Here is a 24,910-nt window from a genome sequence, read left to right as displayed (position 1 = left end):
TGGCCACAGTAACGGACTCAGACGCACCAACCATCTTGAAGATGGCGCAGGACCGGGCCGCGTTTCTTCGTTCTGTTGTTACACAAGAACACCATGAGCTCGATCAACTGAACAGCAACTAACAACAAGGCACCTAGAACACGTACATGTTTATAAATATGGAAATAAATCTAGATTTTTACACCGAAATGGCGTGAATGGTTTCAGGCTTATGTTTTGCCATTTCAACGTATTTAATTTGGGGGGGGGGGGACGGGCAGAATGATATAGATTTCCCTCCCATGAACCTTGGTTAGGGAGGAAGTCAGGAGGGGCTGGGGCCGAGAGAGCACAGCCTGCCCCACCCGTGTAGGTCCTTGACCTACTTGGGGTCCCTGTCACCCCTCCGTCCCCAGCACCCTGCTCCTTCTGCCCCCCTGGATGGCTGTGGCTCCTGTCGCCCCTGCTACGTTATTCCAGAGTAGGAACTAGTACTGAAAGCGTCATTTAAAAATAAAATAAGGCAGGGAACTCATTTATGCTGAGACTACGGTACTTGCCCAAGCTGCCCACAAGACAGAACAACGAAAATTCATCCTTTACAGCATTTTGCTGCCTTTTGCCATCGGAGACGGTTCTCTCTCCACCGGAGTTGGAACGAGCCTGTTCTGTGTTACATCCCCGTCCTCAGTCAGGCCAGCCGCCTGCCTCCCCCTACGTCCCACCGCAGGCTTTGCAGTCTGACGCCCCCTCTTCTTGCAATCACCCCCAAGAGGCAGTGGCCAGTGGCCACGCACCGGTGGACACATCTCCAGAAGAAAAAAGCCCGTTGCCGTCGAGTCAATTCTGACCCTATAGGACAGGACAGAACTGCCCCATACAGTTTCCAAGGAGCTCCTGGTGGATTCAAACCGCCAACCTTTTGCTTAGCGGCCGTAGCACTTAACCATACGCCACCAGGGTTTCCCTCTCTGGAAGGGGTGAAGGAAAACAGCCTACCCCATAATCAACTCCCCCTGTGTCCCCACCTCCCATCTGTGGATGAAAAGCTTGTGTGAGAAGACAGAAACGCAAGCTGCCAGTAAACCGAATTTCATAAAAACGAGTGTGATAAGATGTTAAAAATGGGGAGGGAGCCAAAGCAAGTTCCAGAACAATATATATATATATAGCGGTAACATCCGCGCTTCTAAAAACCAATCTATGTACTTATGAATACATGTCTAAGTGCACAAAGAAAGATCTGGAAGGGTACATTTCAAACTTTCAACAGAACTTTGGGGAAGGGAGTAGAAGGAGAAAAGGGGGAAAGCCAGACGGGGTGGGGAGTGCTTCTGATTCATCCTCTACGCACAATTCTCCGTTGTCTCGTTTCTTTACTGGTAACTTTTTTTTTTTTTTAATATAATTTAAAACCATGGAAATGACATCTCCCCAATCAGATTAAAGAGAAATCTTAAATCGTGTTTCACCACTGGTTGGGGACTGTGTGGGGAATTGCTGTGGGAACAGTCAGTGGGACTGGACGCTGATATGGCCACTCAGGAGAATAATTTTTCACTATCTGTTCAGGTTTAAAGAGAGCTGGTGGTGCAACAGTTAAGCACTCAGCTGCTAAGTGAAAGGTTGGCAGTTCGAATCCACCCAGCAGCTCCAAGGGAGAAAGACCTGGCAATCCGCTCCCTTAAAGATTTACAGCCTAGGAAACCCTATGGAGCAATTCTACTCCGTCACATGGGGTGGCCATGAGTCAGAATCCACTCGACGGCACCCAGCAACGACGATGAAGATTTTAAATGTGAAACCAGCACCCAGCACGCCTACCTTTCTGAGGAATGTGCACAATGGCACAGGTAAGAAAGGACTGTTCAAAAGAGCAAAGCACTGAGACACTTGAAAGTCCCTCCACAGTGTCTGGCTACATAAGCTATGGTATGTCCAAACTGTGACACCCTGTAAAAAGGACAAGGCGGAGTTACACACCCTGGTGCAGAAATCTCTCTAAAACACCTTTTCAGTGGAAAAAAGACAGCTGCAGAACGATCGCTATAATATGATACTGTAAGTATTTTCTCCATCCCCCCATCTGTCAGTGTGCTGTACTGTGGTGGCTTACGTGTTGCGATGATGCTGGAAGCTATGCTACCAGTATTTAAAATACCAGAAGGGCCACCCATGAGGGATGGGTTTGAGCAGAGCTTCCAGACTAAGACAGGCTAGGAAGAAAGGCCTGGTGATCTGCTTCCAAAAATTAGCCAGTGAAAACCCTGTGGATCACCACAGAACATTGCCTGACACTGTGCTGGGAGATGAACCTCCTAGGCTGGAAGACACTCGAAATGCACAGTGGCCACAACAATAGACTCGAGCATCCCAGGGGTTGAGTATGGCCCCCAAAAAAACCCACTGCCGTTGAGTTGGTTCCGACTGCTAGTGACCCTATAGGACAGGGTAGAACTGCCCCATAGAGTTTCCAAGGAGTGCCTGGTAGATTTGAACTGCCAATCTCTTGGTTAGCAGCGGTAGCACTTAACCGCTATACCACCAGGGTTTCCCAGGATTGAGGAATATTTTTTTCTGTTGTACACGGGGTCGCCATGAGTCAGCACCTACTTAGTGGCAACTAACAACAAGTATTTTCTGTGTTATAATATGAGGCAGCATGTACAGTGAAATCTGTGAGAGCCAGAATTCAATGGGACTGCCCTGTTTTTCCATTTCTCTCAAGTTTTCCTCCTTTGACAGGGTGCAGTCGCCACTTTTCTATAACTCTCTATTTAGTGGAAAATGTTTGAATTTTCCTTCTCTGACAGGCTTCCACCTTACACAGGTTCCAGCTTTCGCAGGTTTTACTTATTCGTATACGTACATACCTCTGTGTGCAAACACAGAAAGAGGCCTCAGAGGAAACGCACCATTTAATCCCCATGCTTGGTGGCCACCATGCTGTTCATCAAATATTTCTGACTGCCTTGAGGTTGGGGTGGGGTCATGTGACTGCTTCCTACCAGTGAGCCATGAGCATAGTGTTGGGGACCACCTTCCAGCCAAGCATTTCATCACCAGAGCCTGCCCTCATGGTGCTCCTTCTGCTTTGGTGCAACGACCAGCCACATTCATGATGGCGGCACCCCAGCCCAGTCCCAAGGAGTGGAGCCCCCACCCAACCCAGATGTACGTGTGACTGTTAGCCTCTGAGATCCAGTGGCTTATTGTTGTCATTGCAGCATAAGCCAGCCTTCCCTGATGGGTGGATCCTGTCACCTTAGGAACAACAAGCACAGGCCCCTGCCTGAGGTGTTTTAATATTTACGGTAAGAACATGATCCTATACTTCTTTTGAAATCAAAGGTACCATCTGTACATATACGAATTGTGTGATTAAAATTAATTTCTTAAAAGAAAGAAAAATTAGAAGACAAAGAAGGGGATGAGAAATCCACACCCAGAAGTCTTGGCCTTTGGAGCAGGGAGGGGCCGGATGCACCCGTCATCTCCTCTCGTTTGACTCAAGAGTAAACTGAGGCTAGCTTGTTGTTGTTGCTAGGTGCCATCAAGCCAATTCCAACTCATAGCGACCCTGTAGGACAGAGTAGAACTGCCCCATAGGGTCTTTAGCCTGGAATCTTTATAGGAACAGATCACCAAGTCTTTCTCCCATGTTGCTGCTGGGTGGGTTTGAACTGCTGACCTTTCAGTTAGGAGCCAAAAGTATCTCCAGGGCTCCTTTTTGCCCTTTCACCTGTCTTAGGCTGGGTTCCGCCAACAGCCAACTCTAAGTGCAGATGGATTCTCTGAGAGAGAGTACAGTGGGGAGTCCGAGGAAGGCAGGAAGCTAGTGCAGAGGGAAGCAGGTTATAGCTATGGGCAGTGGGTCTCATGGGGGACTCCACACCAGGGAAAGAAATGCCGCCCTGTTCTGCACCATCCCCATTGTTGGCTACAGATCAGACCACTGTGATCCATGAGGTTTTCTTGGCTAATTTTCAGAAGTAGATTGCCAGGCCTTTCTTCCTAGTCTGCCTTAGTCTGGAAGCTCCCCTGGACCAGCCAACCAGGTTCCTCTGGCTGCGAGTACTGGCCCCTGACCCTTTCCAAATTCACCCCAGTGATCAACACGAGCCGGAATGGAGATGCTGAGGGCACCAGCAGCCCCTCGTGAGTGAACATGTCCTCGCTGGCTGGAGTTCTTTTGAGAATTGGAAATAAGAGGTGCAGGACACGTCCCCTTCCTATCACTTCCCAGATTCCAGGCGTTTCTCGCCCGGCTCAGGCAAGGCTGGTGTGCCAGGAAACACTCGGCCTGTGTGCTTCCTAGACATCCCGGGGCCTCGGACACCCTGGCAGCAAACGTGGACTTTGCACTGTGTCTCCGCCTGACGCAGAGGCAGCAAACAGCAAACAGAGGCCCGTGTCACAGGCCACCCGACCTCATTTCTAAACTCAAACAAGATAACGGCTCCCAGGATGGGCTGCAGGGGCCTCCTGTCCTGCCAACGCATGTTTTATCGTCACCTCTTTGGATCAGGGTTCCGAAGGCTCGCTGGCAGCCTGACAAAGCATCAAGGTGAACCCTCGAATGATTGTCACCAGCTGTGAGCTGGCAGGGGTGGGTCTGAGGGGACCAGCCAGGTGCTGGTCCCTCAGCCTAAAGCCTGGGCCCTGGCCTTGGCCAGCCTGGGTTCACCCCGTGTTTCTGAGGCTGGTCTCAGGTAGGTGCTGGAACTAGCTGGCCACAGCGGACAGAGGAAGGCTGTTCCCATGCCAGGGACCACCCGCCCTGCCAAGGACCACTCAGACGTTCAAAGGCATCTCCCCCAGCTCTCCATCCCACAACTCTGCTCACCCTGAGGACCGGCTCAGGTTCGGCTTCTTCTAGGCCTCCTTGACTGTGCACACGGGCTCAGGCCCTGTCCCGGCTCCTGGGTGTCACTGGCACCTGCACTGCAGCTACAGGGCACTCGTCTGCGTCCCCACTGGTCACGGGGCATGGTCACCATGCCACACACACACACACACACACACACACACATACACATAGCACACATACACACATTCAAAGACACACACTCTCATGATACTCACACACATTCAAACACACACACTCTTGCACATACACATGGCTGGCACACACTCACACATACTGTCACACATATACACACTCATACTATACACATCACACGCACACTCACACATACTGTCACACATATACACACATGTAGGCATCACACACACACCCTGGCACACATTCAAACACTTACACACTCACACAAAAGCACACACTCATTCACACCCACCACTCTCACATATACATATATACACACTGCACACTCACACATACACGCACAGTTGTACATGTACATGTTACACACTCACACACTCACGTACATAGGTACATATCACACACTCTCACTTGCACACATACATATGCACTCATACACACACACACACACATACACATATACACTCTCACTTGTGCACACAAGGGCATGAAAGGCTGGGTGGATGGAACACCCCATCCCCACCAGCTGCACCCTCTCTGTCTGGCATCCCTGTCCCAGGCAGGGCTGGGCTGGCTGCTGAGAAGCCGAGCGTTCTCTCACGTTGGCTGGGCTCTGCTTTGCTCTGTGACCTTGGCCCAGGCTTCCCGGTCTCCCTGTGGGCCCAGTTCCCCTTTGGGTCCGGGACTGATCATGTGACCATCTCGGCTGCTCCCATGCGTGGAGCCCAGAGGACCATGTTGGAACTGGGCCAGCCCCACAGCCATTTGTGGATCTCTGGGCCTCCCTGAACCTTTCACAAGGGGTAATAGCGTCCTCATCACTGAACACGGGGTTTCAATAAGACGATGGGGGAAACCCCAGCAGTGCACCTGGCTCCCGGCAAGCATTTGGTTTGCTATTTTCTAGTTTGTTGTTGTTATTGTTGTTGTTAGTTGCCGTCAAGTCGATTCCGACTCCTGAAGACCCCACGTGTGCAGAGTAGAGCTGCCCCACAGGGTTGCAGAGCCTGAGACAAGGATTTTGGAGGAGGAGATCCCAGGGAGGGAGGAAGTAGGGAAGGGAGGCACCTACTACAGGCCAGGCTTAGTTCTCGGCTCTTGGGATGAAACAGAGAAAAAAGTAGTCAAAGAGCCTTTTCCTCGAGTGCGAGGAGACAGCCCATGAACAAAAGCACAGTAAGGAAACTGAGACAGGCAGGAGGAGAGTGATGGGCCACGTGAGCACCCGGGGGAAGAGGCTTCCAGGCAGAGGGAACAGCCCACGAGAGGGAACAGCCCATGCACACAGCCTGAGGTCACAGCGCACCTGGCAAGACCAACTCACCGCCAGGAGGCCAAGGCGGCTGGACATAGTGAGCCAAGGGCAGTGTGGAGGAGGCAAGGTTGGACAGGTGGCAGGGGCTGAAAAGACAGATCCCACCTCCCCAGCGTTTGTCTGTGTACAGGGTATCTAGAGTGTCAGATGGGCCTGGGGTCCAGAGCACAGGCCAAGGCCCTCTCAGGCTGGGCACCAGGCTTTTCTGCAGAGAACGGTGGAGCCAAGAGACAGAAGCTGCCTCTGTGTGGAGGCTGTATTAAACAGGGCTGGGAATATGCTTAATTCTTTTCATTTTATCAGTTGACGGCTTCCAACAGATAAAGCTTATTTTATTTAAGCTTTCACACGCCTGGTGAGATAAATATCCCTTGATTCCAGTCTTCCCAGAAAAAAAAATTAAAAGTGGATAAAGTCAGAATCTTGAATGGGTTTCCCCTTACGTGAGCAAGGGTGGACTCGCAGTATTTGCTCTGAATTAAATCAACCCCCAAACCAGAGTGGATCCGGTGTGGGTTAGGTCACCGGGGTTTGGGGCCAGAGTGGAGGAAAGAAGGATGGTGTCTGCAAGGAGCCTTCTGGCAGCCCCCCCACCCCCCCTACCCCGAGCCCCAGGCTGTCTCTGGGGACCCAGAAGTCAGTTCGGAAGGAAAAGAGAGATGAAACCGTAGGATAGGATCCTGTGGGTTTGACCACTGCCCTGCCTTTGAGGCCAATGTGAGCGGGTTGTGTTGCTTCCCTGTGCCTCAGTTTCCTCAACTGGAATTCAACCACATCAGGTGGGGCCTGAACAATAGTGGGGGCCTGAGGTTTATCCTGAGTGACACGGTGAGTCACCAGTGTGTTGTAAGCGGGGGCAAGGTGTAATGTCTTGTCAATTTTAAAAGTTCATTCTGCTCTGTGTCCCTTCTAGCCCTGAGCCTGCAATTCCAGCAGGCTTTCCTAAAGTGCCTACTGTGTGTCTGGCCAAGGGCTAGGTGCTATTAGACCCAGGAGAGGCTGGACGCCATCTGGCACTTGGCTGGTGAGATTGGGCACTAATAATGGTCAGTGTCAGTGGAGCTGGGGCCCTACAGGTGAGAGGAAGAATCCACTGGACCCTGGCTCTGAAAAAAAGCCCACCTGCCGGGGCGGTGGGGGGCAATTGTGGCACTTTGATGCCCCTTCCCCATGGGAGAGAGTCACCCCCAGGCTGAGAGGCGACAGTGAGGACAGACAGAGGAAGGCGGTCCAGCCCCTCACCTAACAGGGTTCTGGAGGGGCTACCTGAGCACTCAGGCACTCCCTGCCTGGTGGAGAATTCCCACAGGCAGGGCTTGGCAGCAGGATCAGAAACATAGCAGATTTCAGGCAACCCCTGGAATTCGGTTTATTTCTAATTAATTCCTCTCTGGCGCTTGCAGGGTCTGCACTTTCTCTCCCCCCTGGCTCTCCCAGCCCCATACATATTTAAGAGTTCCACAGCTTTTCTCGTGCTAAATATAAATCAGGTTTTGAGCTCTGAGAGTTCACTGCGGGGCGGTAGTCCTCCTCCAAGCCCTGCTGGGGGATTCTGCTCTTCTGTTTCCTGCTGGCCGGGCATGTAAGTGTACCCCCTACCCACTTATCCCCCGAGTCAATTACCAGACCCACAGTGCAGTGGTTAAGTGCCCATGCCCCCTCCTCCAGGGAAAAACCAAACCCAAAGTAAACCCCTTGCGGCTCATAGCAACCCCACAGGACAGAGAAGAGCTGCCCCATAGGGTTTCCAAGACGGTAAATCTTTATGGAAGCCGACTGCCTCATCTTTCTCCTGCAGAGTGGCTGGTGGGTTCGAACTGACGACCTTTCAGACAACAGCCGAGGGCTTTAGCCACCGGGGCCCTTCTCCTCTGAGGACAGCATCCGATTTCCCTTTGGGGAAAGGAGCTGGCACTGTATCTGACTCTAAGTGAGACCTGGCCAGTCGGAACACTGGATCCCTCCAGCCACAGTGATTGATTCACTCAAAGCAGGCCAGTGAGAGACTTCTCCGGGACTTCCACTGGAGGCAGAAGAATAGAGGCACTCTTCTTACTTAGAACAGCTGACAACTACATGGTGAGGGCAATTCCTGGAGATTATGGCAGCCGTCTCGTCACCAGGAGGGGAGAGTTGGACTCAGGCTGAGACCAATACAGACAAAAGCAGAGGCCAGAGATGGAGAGAGTAAGAGAGGCTGAATTGTATCACTGGAGGCCCTTGATCCAGCCACACCTGAAGCTTAACCCAGTTATAGGCACCAATAAAGTCCCTTTCTTGCTTGAGCTAGTTTGAGATGAGTTTTCTGTTGGCGTGCAACCGAGAGTCCTGATGCTACCAAGAACCATCCTGGCATGGTTGTCATGAAGGAAAAAACAAACAAAAACGAACAGACAATAAATAGAAAAGTACATAACACACAGTAAATGCTCATAAACATTCTTTTGTCTTCTTTCTTTCTCCCGTCTTCTCTCCCTTCCTCCCTCTCTCCTTCCCTTCTTTCCTTCCCAGCAGGGCCCCAGTGACACTGGACAAGGAGTGGAGCCCTCAAGAGCTCACTGAACCACACCCAACAGGTCTGGGACACTCCTGGAGCCAGCTGGAGGAGGGAGGGGCCCAGCCCAAGCTGGAGGGAAGGCTTCTTCTCTGAGGTCCTTCCCAACTTAACTCCTGTCTTCCTTAGCACTGTTGTCAATAACAACACCAGCTCTGTAATCGAACAATAATAACCTAATAATCACAAAACCCCAAAGAAGACGCTGCTATTAATGATTCATTTCCTAAATGTGCAAATGAGGACCAGAGATGCTCTTCGTATTGTGAGCGCTAAGGAGCCTGGTGATGCAATGGTTAAGCACTCGGCTGTTAGCCAAAAGGTAAGCAGTTCGAACCCACTCAATGACTCCTCCGGGGGGAAAAAACTTGGCGATCTGCTCCCATAAAGATTTGTTTGTTGTTGTTGTTGTTGTTAGGTGCCGTCGAGTTGTTTACAACTCACAGCGACCCTATGTACAGCAGAATGAAACACTGCCCAGTCCTGCACCAGCCTCACAATCGTTATTATGCTCGAGCCCATTGTTGTAGCCACTGTGTCAATCCATCTCATTGAAGGTCTTTGTCATGGTTTGAATTATGTTCCCCCCAAAAATCTGCATATCAACTTGGTTAGGCCATGTGTGGTTGTCCTCCATTTTGTGACTATAATTTTATGTTAAGAGGGTTAGGGTGGTGTTGTAACACCACACTTATGCAGGTCAACTCCCTGTTCCAATGTAAAGGGAGTTTTCCTGGGGTGTGGCCTGCACCACCTTTTATCTCTCAAGAGATAAAAGGAAAAGGAAGTAAGCAGAGAGTTGGGGACCTCATACCACCAAGAAAGCAGTACCAGGAGCAGAGCGCATCCTCTGGACCTGGGGTCCCTGCACCTGAGAAGCTCCTCGACTGTGGGAAGATTGAGGACAAGGACCTTCCTCCAGAGCCGACAGAGAGAGAAAGCATTCCCCTGCAGCCGACACCCTGAATTTGTACTTGTAGCTTACTAGACTGTGAGAAAACAAACTTCTCTTTGTTAAAGCCATCCGCTTGTGGTATTTCTGTTATGGCAGCACTAGATAACTAACAGTCTTCCTCTTTTTCGATGACCCTCTACTTTACCAAGCGTGATGTCCTTCTCCAGGGACTGATCCCTCCTGATAACATGTCCAAAGTACATGAGACCAAGTCTGGCCATCCTTGCTTCTAAGGAGCATTCTGGCTCTACTACTTCCATGGCAGTCCATGGTTTATTCAACATTCTTTGCCAATACCCATAAAGATCACAGCTTAGGAAACCCTATGGGGCAGTGCCACTCTGTTCTAAGGATCACTACGAGTCGGAATCAACTCAACGGCACACAAAAGCAGTAGGACCAAGAAGCTAAGGCTCAGAGGCATAAGCAATGCGTTTAAGATCACACAGTTAATAAATTCTTAAGTCAAGATTTGAAAGGAGGCTTGTCTACCTCCCAGCTCAGGCTCTAAATATTGTGCTCAAATTCCCCAAGCTTGATCAAAGCAAATCTTCACAACCATCCATTTTTATAATTGGTGGCCCAGTCACACTGGCCATTTTTTTTTTTTCCAATTTATTTTTCAGGGATTGAATTTGCTCCTTACAATAAAGGGATACTTTATTAAGTCATTGGCAGATCAGTCAAAAATGAGATTATTATCAAAGAAGAAAGGAGTCCTGGTGCCACAATAGTTAAGCTTTGGCTGCTAACCGAAAGGTTGGTGGTTCAAACTCACCCAGTAGCTCCAAGGGAGAAAGACCTGGCAATCTGCTCGCATAAAGATTACAGCCTAGGAAACGCTATGAGGCACTTCTACCCCGTCATGTGGGGCTGCTATAAGTCAGAATTGACCCCATGGCACCTAACAACAACAACGATTTGATGTCGACTCTTCCATACACATTGTCTCATGGAGTGACCATCCCAGGACCCCGCACAGTGCCTGGCACAGGAAAGGCACTCAGTGAGTACTTGCTTAATGCGGTGACTAAATAAAAGAATGTTAAGCAGGGAGTATATGAAAGAGCAAACCAATGGGGCCCACGATTCTGTTCACTGTGGACCTTCCAAAGCAAGCCCAGCCCAGCTGCCCGGCCTGCACCTTGAAGGCTGTTCTGACTCGGGGGTGAACAAACTGTTTCTCTTCGGGGTGCTCGAAAGCCAAGTTAGCTAGAAAATACGCGAGCGGGCCCTTCTTGGTGGCTGGGAGGCATGTGACTGACTCAGAATCACTTCGGCCTTTGAGTTTTGAAAGAGGTTGATTCCGATCACCTGCCCTGAACGCTAACGGCATGGAAGTTTAATTTGTATTTAGAAGGGAAGGAAATCACCCACTGGAGGAGATGGTGCTGTTTAATTAGGTCTAGTAGTTAACTCGGAAGAAAGGCAGCGCTGCCAGGAACCAGGAAGGGAAGCGAGGTCTCCTGGGAGCTCCCAGACTTCACAGGAGCTGCAGACCCAGAAGCCAGTGGTTTAGAGATGGTGAGCTCACTTCCTGAAAGCTGGAGGCCAGGGGCTCCCAGGCAGACGTCAAGGGTGCTTGCTTTCCTGGGTCCCGATTAAGAAGAGTGAGAAGGAAGAAAGAAACGAGAGTGTGTTGCTAAAGACTCAGGTGTGCACGTGGGTGTGCATGGTTGGGACACACTGGTGGGCAAGCACACTACGATGTTATAGCAGCACTCCTCATAACAACCCCACGGGGCCCACCCACGGTAGAAGGGACAGATGCACTGGGGTAGAGTCATCAAAGGAACAAGGCCCACCATGCCCAAGAACGCCAATGAACCTCAGGGCCGTGATGACGACTATCGGGAGTGGCACAAGAGGTCACACACATGACTTATGAATCCATTTATGTGAAGGTCAAGAACAAGAAGCACTGGTCTATGGGCAGTGGTAGCTCAGCGGTAGATCTCGTCTTCCACGTGGGAGATCCATTTGCCCATTGCACTGGGCGAATCTGCTTCAAAAGATCTCTTTGAAGTGTTAAAAAGCAAAGATGTCACTTTAAGGATTAAGGTGTGCCTGATCCAAGCCAAGCTGTTCAATCACTTCGCATGCATGTGAAAGCTGGACAATGAAAAAGGAAGACTGAAGAAGAATTAATGCCTTTGAATTATGATGTTGGCAAAGAATACACCATGGACTGCCAGAAGAATGAGCAAATCTGTCTTGGAAGAAGTACAACCAGAATGCTCCTTAGAAGCAAGGATGGCCAGACTTGGTCTCATGTACTTTGGACATGTTATCAGGAGGGATCAGTCCGTGAAGAAGGACATCATGTTTAGTAAAGTAGAAGGTCAGCGAAAAAGAGGAAGCCCCTCAATGGGCTGGACTGACACAGTGGCTGCAATAATGGGCTCAAGCTTAACAGTGATTGTGAGGATGGTGCAATGTTTCGTTCCGTTGTACATAGGGCCATTATGAATCAGAACCGACTCGCGGACACCTAAAACAACATGTGGGAGACCCAGGTTCTCGGCCAGTGAGCCTCATGAGCAGCCATCACCTGCCTGTCAGTGGGGGCTTGCATGTTGTTATAATGCTGAACAGGTTTCAGGGAAGCTTCCAGACTAAGACAGGCTAGGAAGAAAGTCCTGGCAATCATAGTGACCATAGGATGATACAGGACCCCGCAGTGTTTCATTTGGCTGTGCACTGCATCTCCGTGAGTCAGAGCCAACTGGAGGACAGCTAACAACGACATGGTGATAAAAGTCGACATAGCAGCTGTCTTGGCAGAGAATACTGACTGGGGGAGGCGATGGGTAGGGGATACAGGGGAGCTTGCGTGCTGAAGATGCTCAGTATCTCTATCAGGTGGGGGTTAGACAGGTATGAGTATGTACAAAGAATACACTGAGTGGCAGGTGTTTTGAAACTTGTGGACTTGACCCTATGTATGTTACCCCTCATCTTAGCCACCTAGTGCTGCCATAACAGAAACACCACAAGTGGATGGCTTCAACAAACAGAAGTTTATTCTCTTACCGTCTAGTAGGTTAGAAGTCCAAATTCAGGGCACCAGCTCCAGGGGAAGGCTTTCTCTTTCTGTTGGCTCTGGAGGAAGGGCCTTGTCATCAATCTTCCCTTGTTCTAGGAGCTTCTCAGCACCAGGACCCTGGGTCCAAAGGACGCACTATGCTCTGGGTTCTTGTTTCTTGATGGTATGAGGTTCCCATGTCTCTGCTCACTTCTTTCTTTTATATCTCAATAGAGATTGTCTTAAAACACAATCTAATCTTGTAGACCGTCTTGCTTCATTACCATAACTGCCACTAATCCCATCTTATTACATCACAGAGACAGGATTTACAACATCCAGGAAAATCATACCATATGACAAAATGGTGGACAATCACACAATACCAGGAATCATGGCCTAGCCAAAATGATACACATATTTTGGAGGGACACAATTCAATCCATGACACCCCTCAACTGAAACATGTATGTATTTAAAGAAATCCCTATTCCAAGAAACATGGCAGCCAAGGCCTGCTTCTCCACTGCGCGCTCCTGGGTGTCCCGCCCGGACAGGTGGAAGCTGGGAGCTGCAGCCTCCCCACGCACAGACAGCCAGCGCTCCCAGTAATGGGGGATATTATCCTAGCAATTACAGGTTGGATTCTTTGCAGTCGTCTCTCCAGTTCACAAAATAAATTATACATCTTCCCCGCACTCTCCTTGCCCACACTGTTCAATAAAGTGGGGCATCTTGGCATTTCTTGCTCTTATTTAAGGGCTGCGAAAGCCAGGGAGACCCAGAGACGTGGCAAGTTACTGATTTGCTCCTCACAAAATTACACGGCAAGCGGGAAGCCGTCCCCGCCACGAGAGGAAGGAATGAATTAAGCTGCGAAGTTATAAGATGTGAAAATTGGTCCAGGAACGCTAGCTGTTCTCAATTTTATATTGCCATTTATTTTAAGAACACTCTGGCTTTCCCAAACAGGAGTTTATAGGCAGATATGAAAATACAATTAACACTTAAACTGACATTTCGGGGCCTTGGGAGTTGGCTTTTTATGCTTGGATATGCATAGCCGAGGCAAATATGATTCAAACCAGGCTTCGACAAGGAAATAAACACCACACATCTCACAATAAACACAACGTGAAGAATTCACCACCCGTTTCAAGCCTCTCCTTCCCATCCTGCCGTCCTCTAAACTTTTATGTGGAAACTTCTTGGAGAGTCGGTAACAGGATTCCAGGAACTTGGAGGTTCAGCGGTTGAAAAGAAAGAGATTTTGTAAAGCAAAGAGCCTGACAGAGACTGTTTTGTTTGCACATCTGCAAAATAGGGGAGTAGAGTGGGGTTTAGAGACAGAAAGATCTGGATTCCAGTATTCGACTGGTCATGTACCTACCAGCTGGCACACAAATTCCACCTCCTTCAGCCTCAGTTTCTTCATCTGAAAATTGGGTGGCTGGTGGCTGGCCCCAAGCAGGAGCCAGGTTGAGGGAGCACCACTGGGGGACTGGGGCCAGGGTCCAGGCCAACTCGTCTTGTTTGTTTCCCAGGGTGGATGGGAAGCACCCTTCAAAGCAGGCCTCTTTCATCCCAGCTTGGGGCATGGAGGAGGAAGGTGGTGGCAAACTCAGGCCCCAGCCGCCCTCCAGGGCCGATTTGTTCATTTTTATCTGGAGCTGTGTCAGCTCCTCCAGGCCCATAGTTGGGCCTTTCCATTTCTCCTGCACTTCCTCTCTCTCCACATAGTGAGTGAGATGGAGGCAGGAGGCTTTCCAGGGAATGGACACATTTAAAGTCCTCTCCACCCTGCAGATTCCTCCCTAGACTTCGCCTCCCCCACCCCCCCACACCCAAGGTCACAAAGCCGGGATGTGGCAGATAGGGTTTGAGCTCAGGTCTGGCTCACTCTGAGTGTATCGCCACACCAACATTCCTGATGTGACACTGAAAACTATAGAGCAGACTTTGGGGAGTGACCCGTAGACACCAGGGGAGGAACTGGAAGAGGAGCTGGAGGATGATAGGGAGGCAGTCCTTAGAGGCTTGATCAAGCCATTCCTGAATGCCCAACTGCACACACATGAGCCCTGTTATGGATTTACTTGTGTTCCCCAAAAATGTGTTGTAAATCTTAACCCCTATGCCTGTGGTTATGATCCCATTTGGGAATGGGTTTTTTGTTATGTTAATGTGGCAGTGTTGGCGTAGAGTGTGTTTTAAGTCAATTTCTTTTGAGATATAAAAGATTAAGCAAGCAAGCACAAAGGGAGGGGAAGATACATACCATGTGATTAACAAGGATCTGTCCCTAGAGCAAATAGAGAGAGACAGCCTCCCTTAGAGCTGGCGCCCCGAATTCGGACCTCAAGCCTCCTAAACTCTGAGAAAACAAATTTCTGTTCATTGAGGTATATCTGTTATAGCAGCACTAGATAACTGAGACAATTCTCCAGTCTTATTCCTCAGCAGAGTTGCTCCCAGGGTCTCAGAGAGGAAGTTGGCAGGGCAGGTGAGTATCCATGGTAGGGCTATCGAATCCAGGGATCAGTATCAAGCCTGACCCAGAGACCAGGGCCGGCGCCTCTATTTTGGGAACGCCGGGGAGAATACAGAGAAGGCCAGAGCCCGGGTCAGATCCTAGCAAAATCAAGGCTTGCTTCCTGGCTTTAGCATGGCTCTGTGACTTGGAGAAATCCTTGTACCTCCCTGAGTCTCAGCTGCATCATCTGCAAAATAGCGTAACAGTTGCCTCCTGGAGCCTTTGGGGGTTGGAATGAGATCACACACACAAAGCCCTTAGCTCATGTCTGCCGTACACTGACCACAAAATAAGATGGCAGCTGTGGTTTCTACCAAGAACCCCCCGATCGTGGGAGCCATGCTGTTCTCCGAGAAGCCAGCAGTGGTCAGGGGCAAGGCTCCTCGGACGGGACATGCCACCCTCCCCCCCCCCCCGCACCCCGCATGGCAGATCCCATCCTTGCTGACTGAAGCGCTTTAGGGCACTTTCCTACCAAAAAAAAAAAAAAATCCAAGTCCCGTAGACTTGCTGCTGCTTTTCCCCAGCGCAGATTATTTTGTTTTCCCTTCTCTCTCCTTGAGACAAACCAAACCCGCTTCCCTCCCCACATGGTCAGCAACAAGCCACGAGGGAAGAGAAAAAACATGCCAGGTCCTGATGGGACTGTTGTAAATTCAGGATTTAATTATCTCGGTTCCTAACTGGCAAGTCACAGCCATCTTCCCACACGCACAGACTGATCCTTCCCCTTAGTGGAAGGTTAACCATGTTTTTGGAAACCCTTCGAACCAGGATGCCAAGGAGAAAATGGCTCCTCGCAGTGGGACGAGGAGAAAGAGGGGCTGTTTGGGAAATGAACACTGAAGGCAGCAAGTGGGAGCCCAAGATGATACGTTCTACACCGAAATGCGTGCTCCCTTCCTCGCTCCTTAAGGCTGCCTTGTCCAAGGGATCTTCTGGGTTGATCAAGATGGCTGGTCTGCACGTGACAAAAATTCAGCTCAGTCACTGCCACCTCCAACTAAAGACCCCTGGGCTCACCCGGAGACTGAGGGTTAGCTGTGGTAGCCATGCCACCACCATCACCATAGTCATTGTCGTCATCATCATCACCATTTTCTTTATCATCACAACCACCATCATCACCATCATCACTTTCTTCATCATCATTATTGTCATCACCATCGTTACTATCACTACCGCCACCACCACCATCATTTCCTTCAACAGCTTTGTCGTCACCATCACCATCATTACTATCACCATTATCACCACCACCAACACCACCACCATAATTTTTTTATCATTATCATCATCATTACTATCACCACTCACACCACCATCACCACCAGCATCATCATTGTCATTGTCATTACCATCACTATCACAATCATCACCACCATTATCACTACCGCATCACCATCATCATCATCATTTTTTTCATCATTATCATTACTATCACCACTCCCACCACCATCACCACCACTATCATCATCATCACTGTCATCACTATCACTATGGCCATCATCACCACCTTCTTCATCATCACCACCTTCATCATCATCATTAGAATGGCTAGCCTGACTAAGCACCTGCTGTATACCGGGCACTGCCCTAAATGCTCCCATGTTTATTTTCTTTTCCCATCCAAAAACCTTATGATTCCCTTTTTGCAGATGAAAAAATCGAAGCCTAGAGAAGTCAGCCACATGCTCAAAATCACAAGTCTAGAAAAGGCAAACCTGCATAAAGACCCAGAAAGTCTGAGTCCACGCTTTTAACCACCACAACCACTACAGAGATCCCTACTTCTAAAACAATTTTGGAAACACAAAATACCAAAAAGTATCTCCTGGGCACCCAAAATAGCAGTTCTTATATTTTTTCTGGTGGGCATAGTATTGAGAATAGTATCAAGAGTTCTCAGACATATCCCATACCATGCACCCCCAATTTGTCTGCCATCAGATCCTTGGAGAAGCCTGCATCATGAAGCTCTGCTTTTGGAACTGGCTTTATAAGTTCAGAGAAAATGGCCCTAATTCCTAGAGACTTGTTTCCAGGTATGTCTGGAAATGTATTGTGGTTTTTGTACTTTGGGTATCATGCGGTCAAAATAGGTGCTCTGAGACATTGAGACAAAGAGAAAATGGCTAGAAGGATGAATGAGAAGAGAGAAGAAAGAAAGAGAGGAAGAGTGGATGGATAAGTTAATGAGTGGTGAATGGATAGGTGGATGGAAAAATGGAAAGATAAGAGGATTCGGTAGATGAGTGGATAAATGGGTATGTGGGTGGATGGATGGAAGGATGGAAGGAAGGATGGATGGATGGGTGGATGGGTGGATGGGTGGATGGGTGATGGGTGGGTGGGTAGACAGCTGGATACACAGATGGACAGATGAGTGGAAAGTAGCTGATTTGGTTTCCATTTTTTGAAACGGGCATTCCAATACCTCACGGACAGTCACATGAGCAGTCCTCTCCCTGGCTCTATCAGTTGGCTGCACTCCTGGGTCCTCAGCTGCGGAGCACGCTTGCCTTCTAGCTACAAAGCAGCACTATCTTGCTAGATGCGCTTATCCCCTCATTATTTCCCTGGTGTGTTGTCTGCCAGTGTTTCCTTCAGGACATATTTCTGCTAAGTGAATGGCTGCCTCCCCAGGAGCCCATCTCCTGCCTGGGCCACAGCCTCAGACAGTGCAGCTGTGAAGGCCCCCATCTGGGCTGCCCACTGGAGAGAGGGGGAGAGAAGCACTATGGGCACTTAGAGGCAAATTGTACAGTGGCCGGGTTACGTGTCTTCACTTCAACTACTGAGGCCATCAGGCCAGAAACCTGGAGCTGGCCTTTCCATCCTATGCGCAACCACATTTTCTGGAGTGGTGGCCTTGAAGTGGGCAGATATGTGGAGGTGGGTTGGGGGGTGGGTTGGTGGGTGGATGAATAATAGATTAATTGAAGGAAAGAAGGATGGATGAGTGCATGAATGGATAGATGGGTGGGCATGACTGAAGTGGCATTGTCAGATGAGTTGTGACAAAGTGCTAATTGTTTTTCCTAGATTTTGTTCACGAAATTTTTTAGTTTTTCATTTGTCTTCCCCATTACAGATCAGATAAAACCTCGACTTCTCTTTTGCCATCTATGTGACTGACTTGTCACTTTCTTTCTGTTTTTATCAGTCATAAAAGTATTGAGGAGCTGGGGCCGATGTTCTTTCACTTTGTGGTATTACACTCAGGAGAAACAGGTGTGCAAGTAAGAGCTGCAGATGCCACCAGGTGAGCACCGAGGGTGCCTCCAGATGAAAGCTGCAAGTGCCACCAAGTGTTTGGGCTCAATCTTGCTGTCCAAGAAAGGACGAAAGGCTGAGAGCCACATCACGAGTGTGCACAGCACTTTCTACTCCTCAAATCTCCTGTGCCACCTCATCTCAAATGACCTCACTGCAACCCCAGGAAGAAGAGAGGTGAATTGCTTCTCCCAACTTACAGATGAGGAGCCTAAAGCTCTGGGGACTTACTATGGGCAGATTGGTGAAGAGTAGCTGTCCATCGGCCAGGCCCTGTGACTCACCACTCCTTCCTCACTCCTTCCTTCTGAGTGTGTAGGAACGTTCATGAAGGTCCTTCGACCAATGTGAAATGCAGCCAAGAACAGATACAAAGAAATAATGCGGAGACAGGGAATCATAAAATCACGAATCTCCTCTGGAATGAGACAACAATGATGGGCATGCGACCACTTAAAGTTTACTTTGTGCAAAGAATTTAACTTTAGGCAATTTCAAATGAATGGGGACCACAGAGACCACTTAGTAACCTAGGTAATGATGCATTGCATTGGGCAAATCTGCTGCAAAAGACCTCTATAAAGTGTTGAAAAAAAAATGTCACCTTGAGGATGAAGGTGCACCTGACCTAAGCCATGATATTTTCAATCGTCTAATATGCATGTGAAAGTTGGACAACGAATAAGGAAGATCGAAGAAGAATTGGTGCCTTTGAATTATGGTGTTGACAAAGAAGGCTGAACATATCACGGACTGCCAGAAGAATGAAAAAATCTGTCTTGGAAGAAGTACAGCCAGAATGCTCCTTAGAAGCAATGATGGCAAGACTTGGTCTCAAGTACTTTGGACATGTTATCAGGAAGAACCAGTCCCTGGAGAAGGGCATCATGCTTGGTAGAGGGTCAGCAAAAAAGAGGAAGACGCTGAATGAGATGGACTGACACAGTGGCTACAATGATGGGCTCAAATATAGCAACAATTGTGAGGATGATGCAGGACTGGGCAGTGTTTCATACTGTTGTACATAGGTCCCACTTGACGGCACCTAACAACAACAACAACCTGATGTCAAGTGATCTCAGAAAGGAGGCATAACCTCCATCAATCATGTTGACACTAGCCAACAGTTCATTTTTACTCTGTTCCCTTCTCTTCTCCTTCAACACTTCATTGTCTCTAACCTTCACTGAACATTGAGCACAACAACCATGAGGCTCTTGTGTTACAATACCCATTTTACAGATGAGGAAACTGGGGCTCAGAGAAGTGAGGCAACCACCCAGGTCACACAACTATGAGGAGGTGGGGCTGGACCCCCAGCAGGTTGTCTCCTGAGCTTTCACTCTGATCCCCCTGCCCAATCACCAATTGTCGCCATGACATACGAATGGCTGGGCACTGGGGTCAGGCTCCTCTCTCTCCTGCCAGAGGCCACCAAGGAACAGAGTTTGTGGTGGGCAGTGTAGAACTTTCCAGAAAAGCAGCCTCCTCAGAGGAATATCCTGAGGCAGCACCTCTGTCCTTTCCTGAATTCTCCTCCACCACCAGCTCCGACCTCCCACTGCCCCGAGTATGAACCAAGCAAGTCAGAACAAGTTCATACGATCGGGGGTTTCAGAAACACCTCTCTGGCCCCCAACCCCTCCTGGCTGTGAATTCTTCAAGGACTACCCCAGCCTTACTTCTCTTTGCCTCCCCAGAGAGAACTCCAGGCAAATGCCTGGAGTCAGAAAACTCCAGCGAAATCCCCTCCCTACCTCTCTCTCACTTGCTCTATGACCTGCATCAAGTCCATCACCTCCCTGAGTCTCAGAGATCATGGTCAGACCCTCTGCACATGCCTGACCCAAGAATGGGGCTTCATTCTGGGCAGTGTTTGCAAATGTGAACCCCCCCGCCCATGTCATCTCTTGTCTGTCAGTATGTCTTGCTGTGATGGCTTGTTGCTGACACTAGAAGCTATATCACCAGCATTTCAAAGACCAGCAGGGTCACCCCTGGTGGACAGATTTCAGAAGAGCTTCCAGACTAAGACAGACTAGGAAGAAAGGCCTGACGATCTACTTCTGAAAATCGACCAGTGAAAACCCTACAGATTGCAACAGCATATTGTTCCAAACGATGCTGGAAGATGAGCCTCCTCGGTCAGAAGGCACTTGAATTACACAGTGGCTGCGACAATGGACTCAAGCATATCAAAGATTGTGAAGATGGCAGGACTGGGCAGCATTTTTTTCTGTTGTACGTGGGGTCACCATGAGTCAGAGCTGACTCAAGAGCAACTAACTGCAACAACAATGTCCACCCTGGACCAAAGGCCCTTTTGGGAAAGTGAAGGAAAGAGAGAGGTGATGTTCTAAGAAAGGCCGAGGAACCTTCCAGATTAAAGAAGACTAAAGGGACAGGAAAGAGCCCTGGTGGCACGATGGTTAAGCACTCAGTTGCTGACCAAAAGACCAGTGGTTGGAACCCACCAGCCACCCCACAGACGTGGCAATCTTCTCCTGTAAAGATTACAGATTAGGAAACTTTACGGAGTAGTTCCACTCTGTCACATGGGGTGGCTATGAGTTGGAATACACTCAGCGCCACTCAACAACAACAACAAAAACACATGACAACTGAATGGCAGGTGGTCCAGTTCCTGGGCCAGAAAACAAAAACGACGACAGAGAACACAGTGAGACTGGTAAACTAAAGCCTGGGCTATCCTCGAGATATCAGAACTGTCTCAGGCTCAACCCCAGCTTCTGATCGTGGCTCTGTGCTGCTGCGGGGGAGTCTTTGTTCTCAGGAAACACACACTGGGGCATTTAGGGTAAAGGGGCAGGAAATTTGCAAGGAAGCGGGGATGGTCATGCCCCCTGTGAGTCAGGGAAGGGTGTACAGCAGTTCCTCCTATTATTTTTGAAACATTCCTGTAAGTTTGAAATCTTTTACCAAAATACATAGTTAAAAACCATTGCCCACCCCAACTGATGGGTGCGCAAAGTGGGAGCCAGGAGACAGGTCCCATACCAGCCAAGAGTGGTTCATGGACAAGGAGAATCCCACCACCCAGGATCTCGTTAGAATGCAGGGGCTGGGCCCTGCTCCTGGCCCGCCACATCAGAACCTGCACCCCCAGGTGGATCCTCAGGTGGCTGAGGGCATGTTGCAGTTTCAGAAGCACTGGCCTGGGCCACAGGTGGTAGAGATTTGAAAGAGGGTGGTGAGAAATGGCAGGACCCCAGGGGTGTTTAAAAGTCGAGCTTGCACCTCCATGAGCAACTGCCTCTTTTCCCATAAGACCAGAAGAATTGGATGGTGCCTGGCGACCATTACCAAATATTTTGATCAAGGATTCTATAGAAGAATCCTTGATCAAAAGGGGGGAAATGCAGAACACAATTTCAAATCCTCATGGACTCCAGACTTTCTGGAGACATGGAGACTGGATGGACCACTGAAACTATTGCCCTGAGATAATCTTTAAAACTCAAACCTTCAGCAAAAACATCCCCTGACATCTTAAAACCAAACAATAATTTAGCTTAACTAGTGAAGAATGAAGTCACTTCTATTCATAAGGTTTTCACTGGCTAATGCTTTTCAGAAGTAGATTGCTGGGTCCTTCTCCCTAGTTCGTCTTAGTCTGTAAGATCAGCTGAAACCTGTCCTCCATGGGTGACCCTGCTGGTGTCTGAATACCGGTGGCATAGCTTCCAGCACCACAGCAACACACAAGCCCCCACAGTACAACAAACTGCAAGAACAACAACTTCTTCATTGCCAATACCTTCTTTTACCAACATAAACAGTGACCATACACATGGACCTCACCAGATGGAACACAAAGAAATCAAATTGACTACATCTGTGGAAAGAGACGATGGAAAAGCTCAATATCATCAGTCAGAACAAGGCCGGGGGCCGACTGTGGAACAGATCATTAATTGCTCATATGCAAATTCAAGCTGAAACTGAAGAAAATCAGAGCAAGTCCATGAGAGCCAAAATATGACATTGAGTATATCCCATCTGAATTTAGAGACCATCTGAAGAATAGATTTGACAAATTGAACACTAGTGACCAAAGACCAGACAAGATTTGGAATGACATCAAGGGCATCATACATGAAGAAACCAAGAGGTCATTGAAAAGACAGGAAAGAAAGAAAAGACCAAGATGGATGTCAGAGGAGACTCTGAAACTTGCCCTCGAATGTCGAGCAGCTAAAGCAAAAGAAAGAATAGATGAAGTAAAAAAACTGAACAGAAGATTTCAAAGGGCGGCTTAAGAAGACAAAGTAAAGTGTTATAACGGCATGTGCAAAGAGCTGGAGATGGAAAACCAAAAGGGAAGAACATGTTTGGCATTTCTCAAGCTGAAAGAATTGAAGAAAAAATTCAAGCCTCGAGTTGCAATAGTGAAGGATTCTATGGGGAAAATATTAAACGCAGGAGGAAGCATCAAAAGAAGATGGAAGGAATACACAGAGCCATTATACCAAAAAGAATGAGTCGATGTCCAATCATTTCAAAAGGTAGCATATGATCAGGAACCGATGGTACTGAAGGAAGAAGTCCAAGCTGCTCCGACAGCATTGGAGAAAAACAAGGCTCCAGGAATTAATGGAATATCAATTAAGATGTTTCAACAAACGGATGCAGCACTGGAGATGCTCACTCGTCTATGCCAAGAAATATGGAAGACAGCTTCCTGGCCAACTGACTGGAAGAGATCCATATTTATGCCTATTCCCAAGAAAGGTGATCCAACCGAATGTGGAAATTATAGACCAATATCACACACAAGCAAAATTTTGCTGAAGATCATTCAAAAAAGCTGCAGCAGTATATCAACAGGGAACTGCCAGAAGTTCAGGCCAGTTTCAGAAGAGGACAAGGAACCAAGGATATCATTGCTGATGTCAGATGGATCCTGGCTGAAAGCAGAAAATACCAGAAGGATGTTTACCTGTACTTTATTGACTATGCAAAGGCATTCGACTGTGTGGATCATAACAAATTATGGGTAACATTGCAAAGACTGGGAATTCCAGAACACTTAATTGTGCTCCTGAGGAAGCTTCACATAGATCAAGAGGCAGTTGTTCGGACAGAACAAGGTGATACTGATTGGTTTAAAGTCAGGAAAGGTGTACGTCAGGGTTGTATCCTTTCACCATACCTATTCAACCTGTATGCTGAGCAAATAATCTTGAGAAGCTGGACTATGTGAAGAAGAACGGGGCATCAGGATTAGAGGAAGACTCATTAACAATCTGCATTATGCAGATGACACAACCTTGCTTGCTGAAAGTGAAGAGGACTTGAAGCACTTACTAATGAAGATCAAAGGCCACAGCCTTCAGTATGGATTGCACCTCAGCATAAAGAAAACAAACATCCTCACAACTGGACCAATGAACAACATCATGATAAATGGAGAAGAGATTGAAGTTGTCAAGGATTTCATTTTACTTGGATCCACAATCAACAGCCATGGAAGCAGCAGTCAAGAAATCAAATGACATATTGCATTGGGTAAATCTGCTGCAAAGGACCTCTTTAAAGTGTTGAAGAACAAAGATGTCACCTTGAAGACTAAGGTGCACCTGACCCAAGCCATGTTATTTTCAATCGCATCATATGCATGTGAAAGCTGGACAATGAAAAAGGAAGACCGAAGAAGGATTGACACCTTTGAATTGTGGTGTTGGCAAAGAATATTGAATATACCATGGACTGCCAAAAGAATGTACAAATTTATCTTAGAAGAAGTACAACCAGAATGCTCCTTAGAAGCAAGGATGGCGAGACTGTGTCTTACATACTTCGGACAGGTCAGGAGGGATCAGTCCCTGGAGAAGGACGTCATGCTTGGCAAAGTACAGGGTCAGCAGAAAAGAGGAAGACCCTCAACAAGGAGTATAGACACAGTGGCTGCAACAATGAGCTCAAGCATAACAACAATTGTAAGGATGGTGCAGGACATGGCAGTGTTTCGTTCTGTTGTGCATAGGGTCGCTATGAGTCGGAACCGACTCAACGGCACCTAACAACAACAGTCAAGAATGTCTGCCTTTTGCATTGTGCTCTTTTAAGATCTATCTATATGGGTTTAAATTGGCAACAGCAATTTGAAAGTTCAGATATGAAGCTTGGGGGAGGCAGTGAATTATTTTAAGGGGGGAGTAACAACTCAGAAAAGGAGGTGAGAAAGGTTGCACAACATGAAGAACGTAATCAGTGTCACTGAATTGTACGTGTAGAAATTGTTGAATTG

Source organism: Loxodonta africana, chromosome 24 (assembly GCF_030014295.1).
Source record: "Loxodonta africana isolate mLoxAfr1 chromosome 24, mLoxAfr1.hap2, whole genome shotgun sequence".
Taxonomy (NCBI): Eukaryota; Metazoa; Chordata; class Mammalia; order Proboscidea; family Elephantidae; genus Loxodonta; species Loxodonta africana.
This window is presented reverse-complemented; position numbering follows the sequence as displayed.